The 22,407-nt window shown below is 43.5% G+C and overlaps 1 protein-coding gene across 1 annotated transcript in view; it reads right to left on the bottom strand.

Annotated features, from left to right (window-relative positions):
* The window catches only part of DOCK10 (dedicator of cytokinesis 10), a 215,165-nt gene extending 193,313 nt beyond the window's left edge, over window positions 1-21,852 (bottom strand). Inside the window, exon 1 of the mRNA XM_082221655.1 lies at window positions 21,823-21,852. The gene's annotated coding sequence lies outside the window, so the exon portion shown is untranslated. The remainder of the gene's footprint in view (window positions 1-21,822) is intronic.
* Between the last annotated feature and the right edge of the window lie 555 nt (window positions 21,853-22,407).

The following is a 22,407-nucleotide window of genomic DNA, read 5'->3' as shown; positions in this document are numbered from 1 at the left end:
GGGCTACCTTTGAAGGTGTCCCGGAAACTGCAATTAATCCAGAATGTGGCAGCAAGACTGGTGACTGGGACTGGCCGCTGGTTCTGAGAGATCTGCATTGGCTCCCAGTACGTTTCCGAGCACAATTCAAAGTGTTGGTGCTGACCTTTAAAGCCCTAAATGGCCTTGGTCCTGTATACCTGAAGGAGTGTCTCCACCCCCATCATTCAGCCCGGACACTGAGGTCCAGCGCCGAGGGCCTTCTGGCAGTCCCTCATTGCAAGAAGTGAGGTTACAGGGAACCAGACAGAGGGCCTTCTTGGTAGTGGCGCCCGCCCTGTGGAACACCCTCCCTTCAGATGTGAAGGAAATAAGCAGCTATCCTATCTTTAAAAGACATCTGAAGGCAGCCCTGTTTAGGGAAGTTTTTAATATTTAACGCTGTACTGTTTTTAACACTTGATTGGGAGCCGCCCAGAGTGGCCGGGGAAACTCAGCCAGATGGGTGGGGTTAAATAATAATAATAATAATAATAATAATAATAATAATAATAATAATTGATGCTTTAGTTTCTCTATATTTTTATGTTTGCTAATCATGGGACATAAAGATCGAACCTTCAACTTTTCGCATATTTATTGGCTTGAAAAAACTTATCAAGGCATCTTTTATCAAAAAACATTTGTGCAAAATATCACTTCTCCCCTGTACAATACACCAAATAATTAATCTCCCCCTCTGATTGCTATTCACAATATTTTCAAACTGAACAAATCTTTGTCGTGTGAACAGCCTCCTTTACTCGCTCTGGAACTGTTTGTGAATTTATGTATTCCTGCCTCCCTCTAGTGGCTAATTCCATGAATGGTTTTATAATACAAAACAACACACACACATACGAGAGAGAGAGAGAGAGAGAGAGAGAGAGAGAGAGAGAGAATGAGAATGTGCTGGACTATTCATTAGGAAATTTTGCTCATGTACAATCACCATTGTCTCATAATGAAATATTTCAGTTCAGTTGACTTGTTTCATATATAATTCCTTTTGACAGTTAAAAGATGTAGCTTTCCATGCATGCATCCAAGTCATAACAATAATCCATTCAACCTTTTTGGCAGCAACAACAACAACAACTCACCTGTGATGTTTGCTATTGATTACTGCAATTATCTGGAGATTCCTTAATCATATTTTTCTGGTTAAATAAGGGTAAGCTTACATGTGGATTTTTATGATGGCCATAGCCCTGAAAGAAATTTTAATGAGTGAAATAGTGGCCTTCGCTGATCAGTTACCGTTCATGAATTTCAGACTACTTTGTCTTATCAGATACAGTATTCCCCCCCACCATTGAGGTCTTTCATATGTTAAGTTTTGTTCAGATGAAACATCAAGTGATGGCCATACATGTGAAAAATCATAGAATTGTAGAATTGTAGATTTGGAAGGGATCCCAAGGGTTATTTAGTCCAACCCCCTGCAATGCAGGAATCTCAGTTAAAGCATCCATGACATATGGCCATCCAACCTCTGCTTAAAAACTCCCAGTGAAGGAGAGTCCACAACCTCCCAAGGGAGTCCGTTCCACTGTCAAACAGCTCTTACTGTTATAAAGTTATTCCTGATGATTAGTCAGAATTTCCTTTCTTGTAACTTGTATCAGGTCCCAGATAACCTAGAAAAGCTCTGCTGGATGATCGCCTGAGAATGTAATAGAAGCAGTAAGGTAGAGACAACACTAGTGGGATTTAAAGAGGCTTTGTGAAAGTTAAAGATGTATTGTAAAAAAGAAATAGAATTGAAAGGATAACATTAAATGGCAATGTTAAATTTAGAGAATGCACAAAAATAGAAAATATGGATGATTGGTGGAGAAGCTGGTGGAAGTCCAAAAAGCTGAAATTTGTGAATATTGTTTGAGATGGCGAATTTGTAAAAGGAAAAAATTTAATAAAAATTATTTTTTAAAAAAGAAGCAGTAAGGTACAATTCCACCTCCCATGAATCAACACTAACATTCAAACACAGCTGTATAAAGTACTGGCTAGAAAATGTTGTGTATAGTCTACCCACGCTGCAGCTTTTGGTCTGAAACTGTGAATTCAAGGTTGTTATCTAATTGCAGTAAGAGCTATTCGGGGAAAACCCACACCTTTCTCTTTGAAGAAAACAGATAGAGAGGAGTTTTTCTCATAATAACATAACTCAGAGCCATTTGATTAAGCTGAATGCTGGAAAAAAATCACAGAATCACTGAATTCTAGAGTTGGAAGCGACCACGAGGATTATTTAGTCCAATCTCCTGCAATGCAGGAATTTTCACCCAATGTGGGGCTCAAACCCACAACCCTGAGATTAAGGGCTCAGCTATACACCTGCAAATAAAATGTTTTAATTTTGTTTTAAGCACAATATACAATGTGACACTAGATGGCGATGGCGAGCCTTGTGGAAAATTCAATGATGTTGTTTTTTTACAAATGGTTTTTAAAAAGCATTTTCAGAACTTTTTTTTATATGTGTGTAGATTCCACCTAAGAGTCTCATGATGTACCAACTGAGCTATCCCACTTGAAAGAACATAATAAAACTATGGTGCTCGCTCCCATAAAATACAGTGGTACCTCGGGTTCAGGTTACATACGCTTCAGGTTACAGACTCCGCTAACCCAGAAATATTACCTCGGGTTAAGAACTTTGCTTCAGGATGAGAACAGAAATCGTGCTCCGGTGGTGCGGCAGCAGCAGGAGGCCCCATTAGCTAAAGTGGTGCTTTAGGTTAAGAACAGTTTCAGGTTAAGTACGGACCTCCGGAATGAATTAAGTACTTAACCCGAGGTACCACTGTATAGTGATGGTGACCAACTTGGATGGCTTTAAATGAGGAATGGGCAAATTCATGAAGGATAAGGCTACTAGTCATAATGGCTCTGCTCTGTTCTGAATTACAGTTACTTGAAATTACAAGTTGGCAGGATGTTGTTGTACACAGGTCCGGCTCGCAGAGTCTTGGTTTTTGTCTTTTTTAGTAGTCCAAATCACATTCTTTCCAAGAAAACAGTCTCGCCTTCATACGCATCAATCACCAAAAACAAAAAAGAAAGCCAAAGTGCTGACGTTTAAACCTGAGGTCCTGACATTCCTGCTATATTGATATGGAGCTTTGGAAAATTTATCCTCTAGACTTCAGTGGCAGACACCAGATTGTGGGAACAAAAGCCTCAGCATCTGTCTGCTTGGCAAAGCGCCCAGTAGCTGCCTGAGTTGTTTTGGCTTTGGATCTGTGGCAGGTCCGTTTCATGATTAAGCTGCTGCTCTGGATCTGAAGTATCATAGCGAAGCTATTCACTTATAATAGAATAAATACAAGACCCTACCCCATTTTGAGGTAGTCCACGCATCGTATACAAACTGCTTACAGTCTGAGGCAAACTTGTGCCTGGCAGCTTCAGATTTCTTCTGTTTACTAGCAACTGCACGCACATTTTTATACCTTTTGAATTTCCTTTACCTTCCTTGGCTCGGTAACGATACTTAAATTCTGGATGTTCAGCTTTTCACTTGGTTAGTACTGTAGTCTCACAAGTCTAGGGCCTTTTAAGCAGAGCTCTTTCCCAGTCTGCACCCATATTGGAATAGTTTCCCAGATGTTATTAAGGTGTTTTTGTTGTCTTGTCACCAGTTATTTGCCACCCTGGGCTGCTTTTGGAGAAAGGACGGGATTTAAGTTTAATAAATGAAACAGAATAAGCCCTATGCGTTTAGTGGGATTTACTTCCAAGGAAACGTGCTGAAGAATAAAGGAAATTATTTGAAGAAACAAAGTTTGGGGGTGGGGGAGGGATGATTTCACAAAACTGTATCTCATTGAATTACTGAGTAAATGTCATGAACTTTTGGCCAAATCACTATTTCTCACCAGCAGGGATAGGAGAGAAATTACATTCAGTTCATATTTAAAGATTTATCTACCAAAGCCACACTTTCCAAAAGAACTGAAAAAACAGCCAGTCTTCAAAATTTGCAGTTCTCCAGTTCTCCAACCAACAAATGTTTAAACAAATGCATATGTTAGGTTAAATAAATAAATAAATAAATAAATAAATAAATAAATAATTTTATTGTTTGAAGGTAAAGGTGAAAGTAAAGGACCCCTGGACGGTTAGGTCCAGTCAAAGGTGACTATGGGGTTGTGGCCCTCATCTTGCTTTCAGGCCAAGGGACCCGGCATTTGTCCACAGACAGCTTTCCGGGTCATGTGGCCAGCATGACTAAACTGCTTCTGGCACAATGGAACACCATGACAGAAGCCAGAGTGCATGGAAATGCACTTTACCATCCCGCCGGAGCGGTACCTATTTATCTACTTGCACTGGTGTGCTTTTGAACTGCTAGGTTGGCAGGAGATGGGATAGAGCAATGGGAGCTCACACCGTAGCGGGGATTCGTACCACTGACCTTCCAATCAGCAAGCCCAAGAGGCTCAGTGGTTTAGACCACAGTGCCACCCGCCCCACCCATCTGGCTGGGTTTCCCCATCCATTCTGGGCTGTTTACAGCATATATAAAAATATAATAAAACATCAAGCATTAAAAACTTCCCGATACAAGGCTGCCTTCTAAAGTTTGCATTTTGGTGAAAATAACAACCTAAAACTTATTATGAGGAATTACTTTTAAAAATGTGTAGGTTAATCAACTATGCATTAAAAACTGTTTCACCAGGAGACATTCATGGTAATATGCCGAATAATTTTCATGAGGATCATAAAACCAAAAAACCAAATGGAAGAGTGCTACAGAAATGATTTAGGATTGGGGAAATGAGAAACTTAGAGAACTAAGGTCAACAGATCTTTCCACCCTTAGCTGCTACTTGCATGCATTCCATCAGAGATACAAGCAGAGCCATGTAGCACTGGTCCAGGACTAAATGAGCCAGAGTGTCACACGCAAGGGGCACAAATAGTAGAGGACAGTGCTCCAGAGCAGAGTGGCACTGCTTACGTGGCTGCTTAACCTGTGTTGTATCACTGATTTCCATGGACCATTATAAGCTGCTTCTCACACAGAGTTGTACCTGTGCTTGGCGAAATCAGCCCCCACCAAAGGTGTAGGCCAGCCCATGCCCTTAAAAATCACCTGTCAGACTATGGAGTTTATGACATATATGTGAGTGGCGATGCACCGCTGCTGTCATGGCAAGATCAAATGCAGGAGAAGTCTCCCATCCTTCTTGCACCATGGCACATTGACGTGCAATTTTTCCACCTTGCCACCGCTCCAGATGCTTTGAGTACTTTGTTGTTGTTGTTTAGTCATTCAGTTGTGTCTGACTCTTTGTGACCCCATGGACCAGAGCACGCCAGGCACTCCTGTCTTCCACTGCCTCCCGCAGTTTGGTCAAACTCATGTTCGTAGCTTCTAGAACACTGTCCAACCATCTTGTCCTCTGTCACCCCCTCCCCTTTTCTTTCCCAACATCAGCGTCTTTTCCAGGGAGTCTTCTCTTCTCATGAGGTGGCCAAAGTATTGGAGCCTCAGCTTCAGGATCTGTCCTTCCAGTGATCACTCAGGGCTGATTTCCTTCAGAATGGATAGGTTTGATCTTCTTGCAGTCCATGGGACTCTCAAGAGTCTCCTCCAGCACCATAATTCAAAACCATCAATGATCATCCTTCTTTATGGTCCAGCTCTCACTTCCATACATCACTACTGGGGAAACCATAGATTTAACTATACAGACCTTTGTCGGCAAGGTGATGTCTCTGCTTTTTAAGATACTGTCTAGGTCTCTGCTTTTTAAGATACTGTCTAGGTTTGTCATTGCTTGTCATTGTGTAAAATGTAATTTCTAATGAGGCTACTGCAGTAAAGTGGGTTTCCCCCCCAGCATTGGGTGGGATGGGGGGCCAATACAGCCAAGGGCACAATGGGGACCCTAGGTACACCTCTGTCGTTGCATCAACACATCTTTAATGATATTGTGTACCGCTATATGAACTTAAATTGTAAGCTGATTTGAGAGCCCATTTGGGCTGAAAAGCAGGGTATGAACATATTGGAACAAAGAGAAGTAAATTAATGTATCCGAGATCAGCCTTTGTGCTTCCATCATGGCCAAGAACCTGGTGCTCTGAATTGCAACAATTGCCTTCTGCATCAAGGCCCTTCCTTTGTTCCACCTCAGGTAACACAATGAAAAGATTGATGAATAGAATGCTGAATAGAATTCTGTAACGAGAAAGATGAGCGGAGTCATCTGAAAGTGTGGGAGAGAGGAACTGAAGAAAGCACCAAATCCAAAGCCATGCTGGGCTTATGGCAGCAGGGCAGAAGTTTTTTGTGTGTGTCCCAAAAGGAGGGGAAATGAGCACACCAGCTCCAGGTCTAGCTACCACCCTCCCCATTCTGTGGACATCAGGGTAACCTTGTCCTACCCCAGAATGCCTCCTTTTTGTCTTCTGTGCTGTCGGCAGTGGGGGCGGCCTGCTGTAGATACTGCAAGGAAAATGCAGATCTTCTGCTCTACTTGACAGGGAGAGATATGCTCTATCCCAGGGGTTAGCAAACTTTTTCAGCAGGGGGCCGGTCCACTGTCCCTCAGACCTTGTGGGGGGATGGACTATATTTGGGGGGGGAATGAATGAATTCCTATGGCCCACAAATAACCCAGAGATGCATTTTCAATAAAAGCACACATTCTACTCATGGAAAAACCCCAGGCTGTCAGAATCTCCATTCGACTGAGGTGTTAAAGCTCATCTTCCGGAATCACCCTCCGACGTGATTGATGACCTGAGCCTTTGATGAGGCTCCAGGCACATTCCCATTCAGCAGAGAATCAAAGCAGCACGTGGAAGTGATGAGATTTATGGCTACATTGCTATGCTTTATTTCTTACTACGCAGACAGAAAACACATCCTCTCTCTGTGAGAGCAGAGAGCAACTGAAACAAACAAAGGAACAGGAAACCAGTAACGTCACATCCGTCTCCCGTGAGACTTCCAACAGCCTGGAATGTCTCTGGAATGTAAACAGAGTCTTGTGACTCTAAGCAGCAGCACAGTGGCAAACATAAACTAACACAGGCAGGCCCCACAAATAACCCCGAGATGCATTTTAAATAAAAGGACACATTCTATTCATGTAAAAACATGCTGATTCCCGGACCTCCGCGGGCCGGACTTAGAAGGCAATTGGGCTGGATCCAGCCCCTGGGCCTTAGTCTGCCTACCCATGCTCTACCCTGTTGTCCCATGGGATGACTTCCCAGAGATCTCAGGATTGCAGCCCAGATTGTTTAAAGGAATTCCATGTGGCTTTTTGTTTATATCCGTGACTCCCGCTAATTGATTTGCGAACCTCAATTAGCAATTTATGGCCGCCCGGCACACTTCTGCTGCGGCTTTCCGTCACGACCCAGCAGAGCTTCGCACAGCGGTGTAGAACTGTCACGTAGCTTGTCTCAGCTCTCAGACAAACACACAGAGTCCAGGTTTGTCTATTTACAGCTTTTATTTCTTAGGAATTTCCAGGACTATTTGCAGCCATGACAAAACTGCATCCTTTCCCCACAAATTACCGAGTGGGACTGACAAACTCCTCCCAAGCTCCTCCCAAGCTTCCAAAACTGACGTCAGAATGGTGTGGCATCCTGGGAAGAACTTAACCTGTTAAGTTCCAAACCCAACACCCCCCTTTGCCGCACATTCTGACAAGACCTTTTTGAGTTCAACACCTTACCCTTTGCCTTGTGCTCCTTCCCAGCATCTTTCCCAGGCACCTGTTGAACCCTTTCAACACTCCCAGAATCACACTGTGCGAATCTCGCCCACGCACATGTTGCCTGGTATCTTTCAGGTGGAATGCCCTTTGTTGTGCGACTAGACCTTCTGGGCATAAACTCAGATGTTACCTCTGACTCACTGCCACCAGGAAATGTGTCCTCAGCATCACGGGATTCCCCCTCTGACTTAAAACGTTTTCGAATCCTCTCCATTACACTCACAGGGGAACTGGGCTCGCTTTTGGCCTCCTTTTTTACAACTTGTGGAGAAACTACCGATACCTCCTCCTGTTCCTGACTTTGGTCAGTTACCTGATCGTCATTATCAGACTCAGCCTCTCCTTCCTCCCCCTCAGAATCTTCCTGTTCTGAGAGACACTCTGAAAGAACATCATGCTTGACAGCAGCTTGTGTCTTTTTATCCTGCTCATAGAACTCAGCGTGTTTACTGATCAGCAACTTACTCTGATCACCTGATGGAAATGCAAATCTCCATGCACTTGCTGTTGGCTCATACCCACAGAAGATCATTTTTCGGAACTTGGATCCGTCTGACCCCTGCAAAGCAGCAGGTACCGGCACAGATGCACGTGACCCGAACATACGCAAAAAATGAATCTGGGGTTTCCTGCCATGCAACAACCCAAACGGTGTGTCCCCTACCATGGAATTGTAGGTGCGATTCCAGGTGAAGCTTACATACTTGATTGCCTCCAGCCAAAACCTTGGAGGTAACCCAGAGTCTTCCAGCAACACCTGTGCAGTTTTAACCAGAGCCTGACACTTGAGCTCTGACACTCCCCTCTCATTGGGTGAAGTCACTGTGTGACGTATCCCTTTCTTGTGAAAGTACTTCTGCAAAGCAGAACCTGTGAACTCAGCTCCTCTGTCACTTGTGACAGCTTGCACTTTGGTGGAAAACCTTTGTTCCACCTCCTCAATCCACCCTTTGATCAGCTGTGCTGCATCATCCTTGGATTTGAGACCATGTATCCAGGAATTCTGAGTAAAATCCTCCTGCATCGAGAGCAGAAACCTTGACCCTCCCAGACTTGGTTCCTTCACAGGACCCCACAAATCTATGTGAACCAGTTCAAAAGGCCTAGTGGTTATCCTCTCAACCTTTGGATAACTGCAACCTTTTACCTTTGCCAGTTTGCAAGTTTCACAACTTACAGCATGTCCACATTCTGAGATCTTACAACCATTGGAAACTTCTGGCAGCACCTGTAGTTCTTCAAGAGAACTATGAGCTGTACGTGTATGCCAAGCATGTACGCATGATTCATGTTTGGGAATTGTAGCACGCAGTGCTTGTGCTTTCTCAACCTTCCCACCACCCTCCAGAGACGTTTTAAGAATGAAGAGATCATTCTGCCCCTTTTTAACCTTGGCAAGCATCCTCCCTCCTTTGGAGATTGTGCACACATCACCCTGAAAACAAACCGTAAATCCCTTTTTCAGTAAATAAGGCACAGATAAAAGACAGTGTTGCATCCCAGGAACAGTACAACACTCCAACGTTTCCTGTAAAACACAAAAATGCAAATTTACAGCATTAGTCATATTTCTTTTCTGTCCATTTGCAAACAGTACAGTTTTCCCGGCAGGAATTGCCGTGCAGTTCCACCTCTCGACAGCAGGTGCCTCTGGAATCAAATTGCGATTAGCTGCAGAGTCAATAACAAAACTTAGCTCTGTCCCACAGCTGTCTTCAGCCAACGCCAGACTAGCCGTGATCTGATACGTCTCCTCCTGGCACCTGGCACGTCCACCAGCCTCAGTCTCACGCCTGGTTGTTTTTCCAGACCGGTTGCCATGGAAACTCGACTGGTTCCCATGAGAAGTGCCCTTGAAGCCTTCCTGTGCAGCTGCTCTCTGTGGGCAGTCTCGGCGTACGTGGTCAGCTGACTTGCAAATGTAGCAACGACGAACTTCAGTGGAAAAACACTGCCTGGGGCTCTTCCCAGCTGGCCTCCTTCTCCTTCTTCTGGAAAAGCACTCCTTGCCAGATCCGCCCCCCCTGAACTGCCGCTCCATTCCAGCAGATTCAGTGGAAAACTTTTCAAACTTGCCTTTGGAACTTTCCGCCCCCCCGACTTGCTCACTAGCACTCCTTGAGGCTAAATCATCAGGAACAGGGGCTCCAGCCATCTTTAGGCTTTCAGCTTCCATCTGCCCTAGGCCTCCTGCTGAGCCTTCACACAGACGTTTCAGCATACTCCAGGCCTCACACGCAGATTCAATGCTTTCCAGGTGATGTTGCAAATTAGCATGAACACCTGCTCTCAACATGCAGACCTCAGCTCTCATAGCTTTCTCCCTCTGCATTTTCTCCTCCAGAGAAACAGACTTCAGCCTTCCTGCATCTCTGTCCACCAGTTGCACTGGTTCCCTCTGGGAAATGTCCCAAACCTCCGTGGCTATAAACCACGCTCTCACCCATCTTGCCCAGGTATTCCACGCTTGGGCGGTGAGTTCCTCAAGCTGTTCAAACGGAGCTTGAATCACCTCCTGGCCATCTGCCATCTTCCCCTGGGGCCCAGCGTACTCACGTAAACAAACAGCCGCTCTCCAGCTCCCGGTCTAGCAGGTCAGCTCCCAGCTGAGATCGACTGCCTCACCACTTCAGGCAGGACTCAAAGCTGTCTCAGGCATCGACATCAGCTTGCCTTGCTTGCTTGCTTCCGTGCTCCTCTGCTAGACACCGCAGATTTCTCAGCTCCCGGCAGCCTTCCGTGACAGTTTTACGATAGGTGATTTAGGTTACCCATAACCTGTGGCTTTTTGTTTATATCCGTGACTCCCGCTAATTGATTTGCGAACCTCAATTAGCAATTTATGGCCGCCCGGCACACTTCTGCTGCGGCTTTCCGTCACGACCCAGCAGAGCTTCGCACAGCGGTGTAGAACTGTCACGTAGCTTGTCTCAGCTCTCAGACAAACACACAGAGTCCAGGTTTGTCTATTTACAGCTTTTATTTCTTAGGAATTTCCAGGACTATTTGCAGCCATGACAAAACTGCATCCTTTCCCCACAAATTACCGAGTGGGACTGACAAACTCCTCCCAAGCTCCTCCCAAGCTTCCAAAACTGACGTCAGAATGGTGTGGCATCCTGGGAAGAACTTAACCTGTTAAGTTCCAAACCCAACATTCCATTGTATATGGTGCACTATTTGTCTTGACTTCTGTTGACCACAGAAGCTTTGTTCTCCCTGCAGCACTCTTGTCGTTTCGAAACTCTCATTTTACATACCCCCATCTTTTCAGGTGTGTGTGTGATGGGCATTCACATTCTTCCAATATAATTACTGCCCAAATAATATGCCCCTGATCTTGCTGTATATGTGTGGCTGTGGTTGCCATGTCAGCCTGCTCACTTGCTACAATTATTTCACTCTGTGCCATGAGTTTTCAAAGCAACATCTGCATTAGACTCAGAAGTAAAATCACTCACTGCTGAGCTGTTAATACGTTCAACTTGCAGTAGCAGATGTTGACACCCCCTGCTTTTGTAATTATGAATTAAACAAATACCATATCCCAAGAATAAATCCCTGGGTTTGAGTAGGCCTGAAGTATGTGTGCATTCTGGCCTCCTCTGGTGAAAATTTTGCTGCATAAATTAGTTCCTTACAATCCCAATCTCTGTAAGTGTTTGAGTTACCAATGCACTCTGTGAAATGAGTGAACTCTGTTCATTTTAATTCAGCAACAGCGGGTGACAGATAGGCCTTAAACCATTTCCTGACAATATGTCCTGCTTGGTAATTTTTGCTTGACAGATTTAAATATGAATATGACCCTTAAGGGAGGTGGTGGGGGAGGGGGAGCTGATTGGTTAAAATGGTTCTGTTGACAGTGCCCACTAGGGCTTCTATGTTACTCTTAGCCTTTCTACTCAATTTCAATCCATTTGCTAACGTAATAGAAGAGCTGGCATAAATCTGTAGGTTTGCCATCCTTGGTATTCAACACAACGGCAGATGACCCACATTTTAAGCACATGGCTTCCCCCAAAGAATTCTGGGAACTGTTGTTTGTTAAAGGTGCTGGGACTTGTAGCTGTCATAGTCTCATTGTTGAGCAATCACATGCAGAACTCAGTGGAAGGGGAGGCCAGCCATTTAGAAGAGTCTCTGAAGTATACTTGCCTGGAGGCAGAATCAGCATCCAAAGTCAGGTCCAGCCCTAGGGTTGGACAAACAACAATCCATTGTGGTCAGATGGTCTAGGGATCAGGGAATCTGATGATCAAGATGAGCAGGAAGCAGCAAAGTAGAGCCAGGAACTGCAAACATGGTTATCAGCATCTGACAGCCACTGGAAGCACTGCTTAAGAAGGCTGAAGCCAGCTGGTTCTCATCAGCGTCTTCTCCTCTGACTACCTGAAGGCTGATAAGCTGCAGGTGGAGTCACTCTGCCTTCTCCTCCTTCAGGCTGCTGTTCAACAGGTGAAGCTGACTCCTGGCCCATGACACTAGCCCTGTGACTGATAAACTACAGTCCCAATGATTATTTGGGGGAAGTCATGTTTTGTGTGGATATGAGTGAAAAAACCAGAAAAACTGGTCAAGAAACTGAAGAAAGACTAGACACCCCCAGCACAATAGCACTGGGATGGGTTGTATGAGCAAGCTGCCTAAAGTTGTGGTTAATAGTGTGGAGGTGGGAAAAGATCTGATCCATGTGTGGGTAATTAACAAAAGTATTCGCTGAATGCCTAGAATCAAAACACAGGGCTTTGCACACTCTCCAGCGAGAGAGAGACACCTTAGCAGAATTTAAAACTCTCTGAGTTAACAAGCAGTATAGCATGGAATATAGGTTCTTAAACCCTTTTGCATAATCCATTTAGTCTGCTTTAATGCTCTTGCCCCCCTTTCTCTACTCATCTAGCAATGAACAGACCACACCCTCTTAAGTAAGTTTAAAAGCTTTACTTACTAAATCCAAAGTTCTGATTCATGCATTGTTCCATGCAGCAGGAAGGAGAACACAGGTAAAATACGCTTGGGTACAAAATACAGAAAGATAGCTTCCAGCATGCAGTCTGGTCAATTATATGGTGTGAAGGGAATGTAAGGAACAGGAAGCAACACAAACTAAGTCTAGGAACAGAACTCTCTGGTCTTTCACGCACTACCTACCACTCATGCAATTTCCAACAAATGGAGGGTAGGTCATGGTTTACTGTAGGCTCAGTCCATGTAATCTCTGGGTGACACAGTAGAACTACAAGTTTCTGTTTGCCAGTTTACAAACTGATTCCTGAGTGATTCGAAGTATATTTGCCAGAATTGTGCTTCCTGATTTCTAGACCATTGCAACAAGAATATATGTTCTAAACTAGGTTGCTAAAGTGAAGATACTTGGGGGGCAGGGGGAGACTAAGAGTGGATGTCTGCATGAAAGGGCTGTGAGCTCATTTCTGGTACTAAATCCTCACCACACACTAATACCACAAAATCAAGAGCATAACAGCATAGACGGATACGACGCAAGAGTCCACATATGTTATGATGGAAACGCAGGAGAGAAAAACTGGATCAGCTCAATACTTCTGAGATATGAAAACTCTCATTGTAATTTGAAAGGGTAGGTTTGCATGGAACTCTCTGTGCCCCCCATCCACCCCCATGCCTTTCTCTTTATGAATAAATATCTGCCATCCTTCAACAGATCTGCAAAATCTCCTGCATCTTATTAGTTAAGTAATTTTCATTTGGTTTGAAGTGTTTAAGAGGTGCTTCCTTCTTCCTGTGACGCTAGCTGTGAAGTACACCTGATTGCTTGGCAATTAAAGGACGCATAATTTCATTTTCCTGCAAAGCAGAATTTAGGATGACACAATCATTTCTGACCGGCTAGAACAAGCTCTATTCCTACTAGCTGCATTGTTTTTAAGATGCTATTAAAAAGATGTTTTTTGTTGTTTTATCGTCTGCTATTTGCCATCCTGGGTTCCTTTGTGAGGAAGAACAGGATATAAAATTAATAAACAAACAATCAGAAGGAAGTCCCATGAGTTCGGTAAGCCTTATATCCAAGAAAATATGCAGAAGAATTAAGGAAATGATGCAGGAAAAACCTAGAATATCTCCTTCCACCACTCAGGGCAGAACAACACACCTGTCAATCACCTGACTACAATATGATGGCAGATAACTGTCAGGTGGCTTGTCAAGGTTGGCTTCCAGGGTGGGGCAGACCCTCTCCCCACACTGAAGCAATTTACAATCCAATCATTGGGACTTAATTTCAATCACGACTAACTCACCCCATTGATTTGAACCAACATAATCTTTTCAGCTCAGAGACTTTGAACTCTTTCAGAACTATTGTGTTTCAGAAATGCTGGTGAATGGAAACCTGCTTTTAAATGTGTGATTCTTTGATATATCAGTAGGTTGCAGTAGAGAGCTGAATTCGGGTGGAAATAACTATTAATGAAATGAGAGTGCACAACCAATGATGGTTCTTTGACAAACGGTGTACAGAAAGTCAGTCCAAAAGCAAATATGTAACACCAGATCCTTCCATATCACAGCGAATGTGTTTTAAATGTCAAAGGATACACATACGCCTCATAGGAATACACACATACCTCATGATATTATAGGAGAATATGAAAGTTCCCAGAATTACATTTGGAGGTTTTGTCCGTTTTTGGCCAAAATCCATTACACAATTACCTGGGAGTAAGTTGCATTGAACTCAACAATGATAAAAACTGAGTAGAGATCATAGAACTGTAGAACTGGAAGGGACTCCAAGGGTCATCTAGTCCAACCCATAATAATAATAATAATAATAATAATAATAATAATAAATTAATAATTAAATAAATAAATTTTATTTATACTCCGCCCTCCCCAGCCAGAGCCATGCTCAGGGCGGCTAACACTTATAAAATTACAGTAAAAACATAATAGAAAAAAACCACACCAATTTAAAATACAGGTTAAAATGCAATTTAAAATGCAGCCTCATTTTAAAAGTAGTCCATAGATCAAAACCATAAGGGGAGGGAAACATAAGGGTCAGACTGAATCCAAACCAAAGGCCAGGTGGAACAGCTCTGTCTTGCAGGCTCTGTGGAAAGATGTCAAGTCCCGCAGGGTCCTAATCTCTTGTGACAGAGTGTTCCACCAAGTTGGGGCCAGTACTGAAAAGGCCCTGGCCCTAGCTGAGATCAGTCTAACCATCTTGCGACTTGGGACCTCCAAAATGTTGTCATTTATGGACCTTAAGGTCCTTCGCGGGGCATACCAGGAGAGGCGGTCCTGTAGGTATGTGGGTCCTAGGCTGCATAGGGCTTTAAAGGTCAAAACCAGCACCTTAAACCTGACCCTGTACTCCACCAGGAACCAATGCAGGAATCTCAAGTAAAGCACGCAGGACAAATGGCCAACAAATCTCTGCTTCCAAACTTCCACGGCAGGTGAGCCCACCACCTTGCGATGGAGTCCATTCCACTGTCCAACAGCTCTTACTGTACAGGATGGTGATAAAAATGGTTCTAAGACAGGACTCACACTGTTTAGGTGCATACACAAATAGCTAGCTCTGTAGTGGAAGCTTGCTTGCTTGACAAACACAAATAGCCTGAAACTGTAATTGCTGAATCCAGCCAATTTAGGAGGCAAGGATGGAAAAAGGAAGAAAGGAGACATAGTCATCTGTCGGAGTCCCTCCCCCCCCATACAAAATATCGAGTGGTACAAAGAAAAAGAAAAAATTGGCAGCAAAAACCTAATTATTACTTTGATAATGAAGCTTGTTTTCTTCATTGATGATATATTGGCATGCAGAAGTAAAAAAAAAAGGGAGGAAGAAGACGCAATATCCCATTTAGTCAAGGCTTCTAATAGCTTTTAGCGAGGTCTCTGATCCCTACAATTGTTCCTTTCCTCTAATTTGGTTGTACGCAGTAACTTCACAGCTGCGCCTTGGCAATAAACTGCGCATCTATAGGTTCCTATATTTAGATTGCATAGACATGCGTTAACAGTGACAAAGACAGAAAAGAGCGCTGCTTAGCCCCTAGTGAAACTGTACAAAAGAGCTAATGAAGCTTACTCTAATAGGCTTTGCAGAGTGACCAGCTGTACAACTTCATTTGTATTCCACTACAGGGACTCTCATTGTTGAGGAGAAACTCCAAACAAAGTATCCAGTGATTCTTCTTTCAGAGTAGACATATGAGTGCTTGTCACCGATTCCTTCCGGTGGTATGTACACAAGGCTGTCCAATTAAATGTGTCTCTTCAAACAAAACAAAACAAATAAATCAAGCACTGCTAAAACAAAACGAAACAAACATATGTTGCTTTATAAATAGCCAGGTTTTAAGTGGTGGCAAACTCTCTGCGCTGTACCCAGCGTTCTCCTAACGCAAGCGCCAGGGTCCTTGTGGCAGCAAATGGGTTTGTTTTGTTTGTTCAATTTAAAACGGAAGCAGAAGTTTCCAAACTCTCTGCAGCCAAAAGGTTAATGTTGCTCCTCCCTGTAACACCAAACCATGGTTTAGCATTGTATAGAATGGTATTCTGGTTCCTCTTCTCACAAATCACTGCGTTGTCCATGAGAAAGAGTATAGAATACCACTTTGTTGTAGTTTCCAACCTGATTTCCACATAACCACTTCTGAACTTGTGAGGAGGTGTAGTTGCGGGCTTCACGCCCTCTCCACGTGCGGGGATGGGGGCTCTGCACGATTGAGGGGATCCCTGGCTGTGTGATCCCCTGGGGCTGGCCTTGGGGAGACGTGGCTTGCGCAATATCACACTGGCGCGGCCAGGGATCTCCCTCTTTTGCCGCCTCAGCTTATCGGGTTTCCCACCCTCCCACCCTTTAGGTTTTCCTTTTGATCTTGCTATGGACCTCGGTTGGTCGCCGTTGAGGGGCCTGGTAGGAATTTTTTCCACTTGGCAAATTGGCACCAGCCACTTGGTTTTTCGCCTACCTCGTAGCAATCGTCACAACTTCCTCGGCATTGGCAGTTAGGCATTGGTAGGGGTATTGTCATGTAGATGAAGGGGGGGGGAGGAAGCACCATCACCTCCCCCGAATATCGGAGGGTAGTCCGGTAAAGGATTCCGGGGAGTTGGTCCTGTCCGAAGCCTATGGAAGTGAGAGCCCAAGGCACACCCCAGAGCAGTGACCCCGGGGGAGTTCCTAGTTGATGTGCATCAGCAGGACTCCCCCTACTGGTGGTTAACCCTTCCTGGTCTTCAAACAATCGGGCTGAAGCCGGGTAGTCGGTTAGGACCAATGCCTAAGCCAATACTGCTCATTCCTGTAACCAATAAAGCTGTGGCCATTTTTTGCCCATTAACCTAAATATTTGTGTCATGTGTCTTTATTTCCACCGGGGGGAGGCGGGAACTCGCCATGCAACCATATTTTTTTCTGCTTGCTACTTTTCTTTGCTTTCCAGGCTTCCTGCCAGCTTCCATCAACATCTTATGTTGCACTCCCCAAAACGCTTTCACAACAAATGTTGACACTTTATTTAACATTTTGTTGGATACGTGTGATAGATCCTTATGAGAACACAGGAATGACCTGGTCTTACTCCAAAGGGCTGTGTGTGTGTGTGTGTGTGTGTGTGTGAAAAAATACTTTTCAGCCAAAAATGTTTCCGGAGGCTTACATTTGATCAGTTAAAACAACGCAATCCCTGCCCTCAGGTTTGCAACAAAAAAAGCCACAGCGCAACACGCAAGGGAAAAGCAACAGGGAAGGAAGAGGGGGTTGGAAATCAAACTCAGGCACCAGTTCTTAAACAGTTATTCCTATAATGACCAGCTGGCCTAGTTCAGGGCAGGAGCAGCAGCTCCTAGGAACTGAACCCCTTTGATTCCCCCCAATTTCAACCAGGGGAGGAGGGAGACAGAGGGGAAGGACATTGTCATTTACTTTCAAGTTTCTTTTCTGCTATTCCTTCTTCCATATTCCCCCAACATTTGCCTGTCCGTTTGATAACCAGTGCAAAGTTATGCTGTTGGGGATAGAATAATAGCAGTTCCTCAGTGGTTTTGTGAACGTCACACAGGCAGTGGATACAGATTTTTCTCAGCAATATGATTGGATAGAGTCATGCCTTAGCTTGGAAGCAAGTTGAATAGCCCTGGATCCTTTTGCCAGATGCCATGATGCATCATGAACTCAGAGCAGTGGAGAACAGGATTGGCCTATAAGGCAAAATTTACTGAATTTTCTGCTGACTTGATGCACACGATAAACTTCATCATTGCTTACTGGACTGAACTTGATTGACAAGTGAAAACAGAAGACTGCCAACAGCAGAAAATTCAACACAATGCCCGCTTCACCAATTGACTGGTCTAGCTTGTTCTTTTAAGAAGTAAACTGTGGAGTGAGTTAGACTCTAAATCATATAGCTTTCCCCAATACTACAGCACCACGGTCTGGGTTGGTGCTGGAGCTACCATAATGATATAAACAGCTTGCAACTTAACACAATGCAGCTGCTTAAGAAATGGCTTTTGCCTGTGGTTTTGCTTCCAGTAAACTACATATTAAGCAGGCTAAAGTAATAATATAATCTGTGTGATCATTGATTCCTTAATGAAATGGCTATTTTTAGATTCAAATAAATATCTGGGTCTTGCTGTGTGGAACATAGAGAATGCCACCCTCTATTTGTTTTAATTAAACCCACTTACTAAATAGCACCCCACCCCACTAAAGAAACATTTATGAATGTAATTCTGTAGCTTAATTCAGTTCATTAATTTTTCTCAGTGAGCTTCATACATCAGAAAAGCACAAAAACAACTGGCAATTTTTATTATTTGTAAACTCACTCTAGAGCTAACTGGGCCAACAGGAAGTTATATTTCAGCAAAGACACAAGCAAGTCAGGAAATTTAGCTGTGATTTTTCTCTATATATTTGCCATACTTTCATCATCATCATCATCATCATCATCATCATCATCATCTTTATTAGCTTTTGGATCTTCGTGCAAAAAGTAGCAACCCTACCCACTGAGTGACATGATGCAGTGCACTTTTTTCCCAACAAAGAGCTGAGGAGCCTTAGGCTGAGACCCAGATGTGTTCCTCCAAACCTCTCCCTCTGGTTTTTGGGACTCTTCCCAGGCCATACCTGCTCACCATCCCTGCTTCCCATTCTCCCTATTGGCTGTGGAAGACTAGTTTGAATAAATCAACCATTAAACTCAGCATCCAAATACTCAGTCATCCAAGTGGGGGTAACCCCCTGAAACATATGCAATAGAAAACAAGTTTAATTTGGGTTGGCAAAACTCTGGGGTAGGTGATACCCCATTGTCATTCTTGCTATGGCCTGTAGTGGGGTTACACAACTTCCATTTTGAGGAAGAGTTTGGATTTAATATCCTGCTTTATCACTACCCTAAGGAGTCTCAAAGCGGCTAACATTCTCCTTTCCCTTCCTCCCCTACAACAAACACTCTGTGAGGTGAGTGAGGCTGAGAGACTTCAGAGAAGTGTGACTAGCCCAAAGTCACCCAGCAGCTGCATGTAGAGGAGCAGGGAATTGAACCCGGTTCACCAGATTATGAGCCCATCGCTTTTAATCACTACACCACACTGGCTTTTGGTAGAATATGCTTAAGAATTAAGGGTACCTAAACAATTAGGCAACTGTGCTTATTAGGGATGGATGAATCTGTCAGTTTTGGTTTCTCTCAGCTTCTCATTTTTCCAATCTAAAATTCAGTTCTTCACCTGTTGACATCTGCTTGCTCCTCTTTTTAAAGTCCGCATGAAATATTACACTGGTCAACAACAAATTTGTTCTCTGCATTTTTTCAGCTGATTTAGGACGAATCTGATGCACTGAATCCAAAAATCACATTGGTTTTGCTCAATCAGGTCAGGTTTTTGAGCTATGGCCACATGTTGTTTTTTACGTTTTTGTTCACATGTATGCTTGTGTGGAGCATTTTAGAAGAAGTTGGTGGGGGTAAAATGCCATGTTGAATAATTGTTTTGATTGGAAATGATTATTTTAATGACAATAAGTATTCAGGTCCGATAGTTCTGGGTGATTATGCTGAAAAGGGATCAGTTTGAAGTCATAAAACCTCGAAATCTTCCATAAATTGATGCTCAGCAATACACGAAGAAGGACTGGCCTGTGTGGGAGGAATTGGTGCCTTGTAGAAAAAGGAACGTCATCAACGATCCTCTGGTGGACAGAGACAGAATACTCTCCCCACCGCTGCACATCAAGTTCGGCTTAATCAAGCAGTTCACCAAGGCTCTGGACAAGGATGGTGACTGCTTCACTTACTTGTGCCAGGCTTTTCCAGGATTGACCATGGAGAAGTTGAAAGCTGGCATCTTTGACGGTCCTCAGATCCATCAGCTCATCAGAGATCCAGAGTTCAGAAACTCAATGAACGAAGTGGAACTGGAAGCGTGGAAGGCATTTGTTCTGGTAGTGAAGAACTTTCTTGGCAACAATAAGGCCAGAAACTACGCAGAACTTGTCAACAACATGCTGACTGCTTTCAGAAACCTGGGCTACAACATGAGCGTCAAGATGCACTACCTATTTTCACATATGGACCGGTTTCCTGAGAACCTGGGTTCAATGAGTGACGAGCAGGGGGAGAGATTCCATCAGGACATGAAAGAGATGGAGACCAGGTATCAGGGTCACTGGGACACAGTCATGATGGCTGACTACTGTTGGACTCTGAAGAGACATCTCCCTGCCGCTGAGCATTCCAGGAGTTCCAAGAAACGGAAGTTCAAGCCCTGAAGTTTGAAAAATGTGTACTTACCTTTATCAATGCCCACCATTCAGTTTACAGTAATCGATGTTTCTATCAGGTGATCAATATATGTCGTTGGAAAAACTTTTTTTTTCTCTTAAAAACATATTTAGGATGATATGTGTTGACAAAAATCAGCTGATAATGCCACAAAAATGTAATCGATTTTGTCACAAGATCTGATTTTTTTCAAATCAACATAGGACAAAAACCTGACCTGATGGAGAGAAACGGATGCCATTTCCTGACTCAGCAGTGCAAAAATACCCTAAATCAGTTGTAGAAATCTAGACAACATTCAAAAAGTAAAAAATTGTTGCCCAGTGTTATCAGCACTTTGGTTGAAATTTATTTTGATTTTGGCATGCCATTTCGCCTAATATATACTGTGAAGATTCCTCTTATTTTCTTGTGAGTCCCAGGTACCTTCAGAGCCCCAGTATGCCTGTCTTGTTCAGAGACATCAGGTGAGCCTCACTCCCTTTCCAGGTTAGGGCTCTTTCAATTATAGGCAAACTCTTAGGTTTGCCTATTCATTCTCCTACCACTTAACCTGTCACAGGTAGATGCTGTGTCTGAAGAAATATATCAGAGCAGATGGTCTTCAGGAAACTGCATGCTCTGCATTGGAAACACAATTGCTACATGTACACCACAGTTTCCTACCATGGAAGTATGGAAAGCAAATACCTGTGTATATGTGTATTACTGTTTTCAGTCCTTTAGCCCAAGGCAAGATATGATGGAATTCAGGTTGAATCTGTCAGTTTCAGTTTCTCTCACTTCCCTGCTTACCCAATCTTAAATTCAGATCAGTTTGCAATTTTGGGAAGCATCTGTGAAAATCCATCAATTTTAGTGCAATTTTTCCCCCATACACACATTTTCTATGATATTTTGCCTACTACACATATTTTTCAAAAGCAATTTCCCCTGATACAGCTGTGTATGCAATTCTCACTGATATTTGCATTTGCATGCACAGCTTACTATAGTATATGCATTTTTAGACATATTGTTTGCCTGGGGAACTGCACTGCAAAATTCAGAGAAGTTTGAAGGATGGCTATATTTACATAATGTTTTGGAAAAATGTGCATCAGGTGGTTTCAGCTTTAAATGCAAACTGAATGAATCCCACCCAGCACCTATAATTTAGGCTGAAGAGAAATAGAGAACAAGCTCTCTCTCACACACATACCACACACCTTCAGGCTCCAAACCATTGAACCAGATAAGTGACCCACCTTTCTGATCAAGAAATGGGGCAATTGAAGCACTGACCCTCTCCATCTCCATCTCCATCTCCATCTCCAGCTTCATGAAATTGGAGTGCATTGGGGAAGACTGAGAGAAAGAGAAGGCAAGAGGAGGGCAACATTTCATCCCTTTGCCCTGCTTTTCTTCTCCTTCCCTTTCAAATGACATTCTGCCTGTAACTATTTTCGTTATCGCTGTAACTGGAAAGCCTCCTTGCCATGCTTTCCCTTGGCACAGAGCTTTTAAAATAATCTAATTGTCTGAAAGCACACAATGAACCTTCCTCACACTCGGCCCAGTCACTTTTGGCATTCTGCCAGACTCAGTCAATAAAACTGAAAGGCAGGCAAATGTAAGGAGACCAAAGCGTCTTTCCATTTCCACCAATACAGGGAGACATCAAGGTGGTTTTCAAGAATCATGATTTTAAAAAACTAAAAACTGAAGGAATACACCCAACTGTTTTTGTTACTATTTCACATTTCAAGTCAACAGGTTTGCCTGGCTTCTACAATACACTCTCCAAAAGACAGTAGTTATGGGCAGATTTATTTTGAATAAATATGTATGAT

This window comes from Podarcis vaucheri (genome assembly GCF_965113315.1).
Source record: "Podarcis vaucheri genome assembly, chromosome: 5".
Lineage (NCBI taxonomy): Eukaryota > Metazoa > Chordata > Lepidosauria > Squamata > Lacertidae > Podarcis > Podarcis vaucheri.
This window is presented reverse-complemented; position numbering and strand designations above follow the sequence as displayed.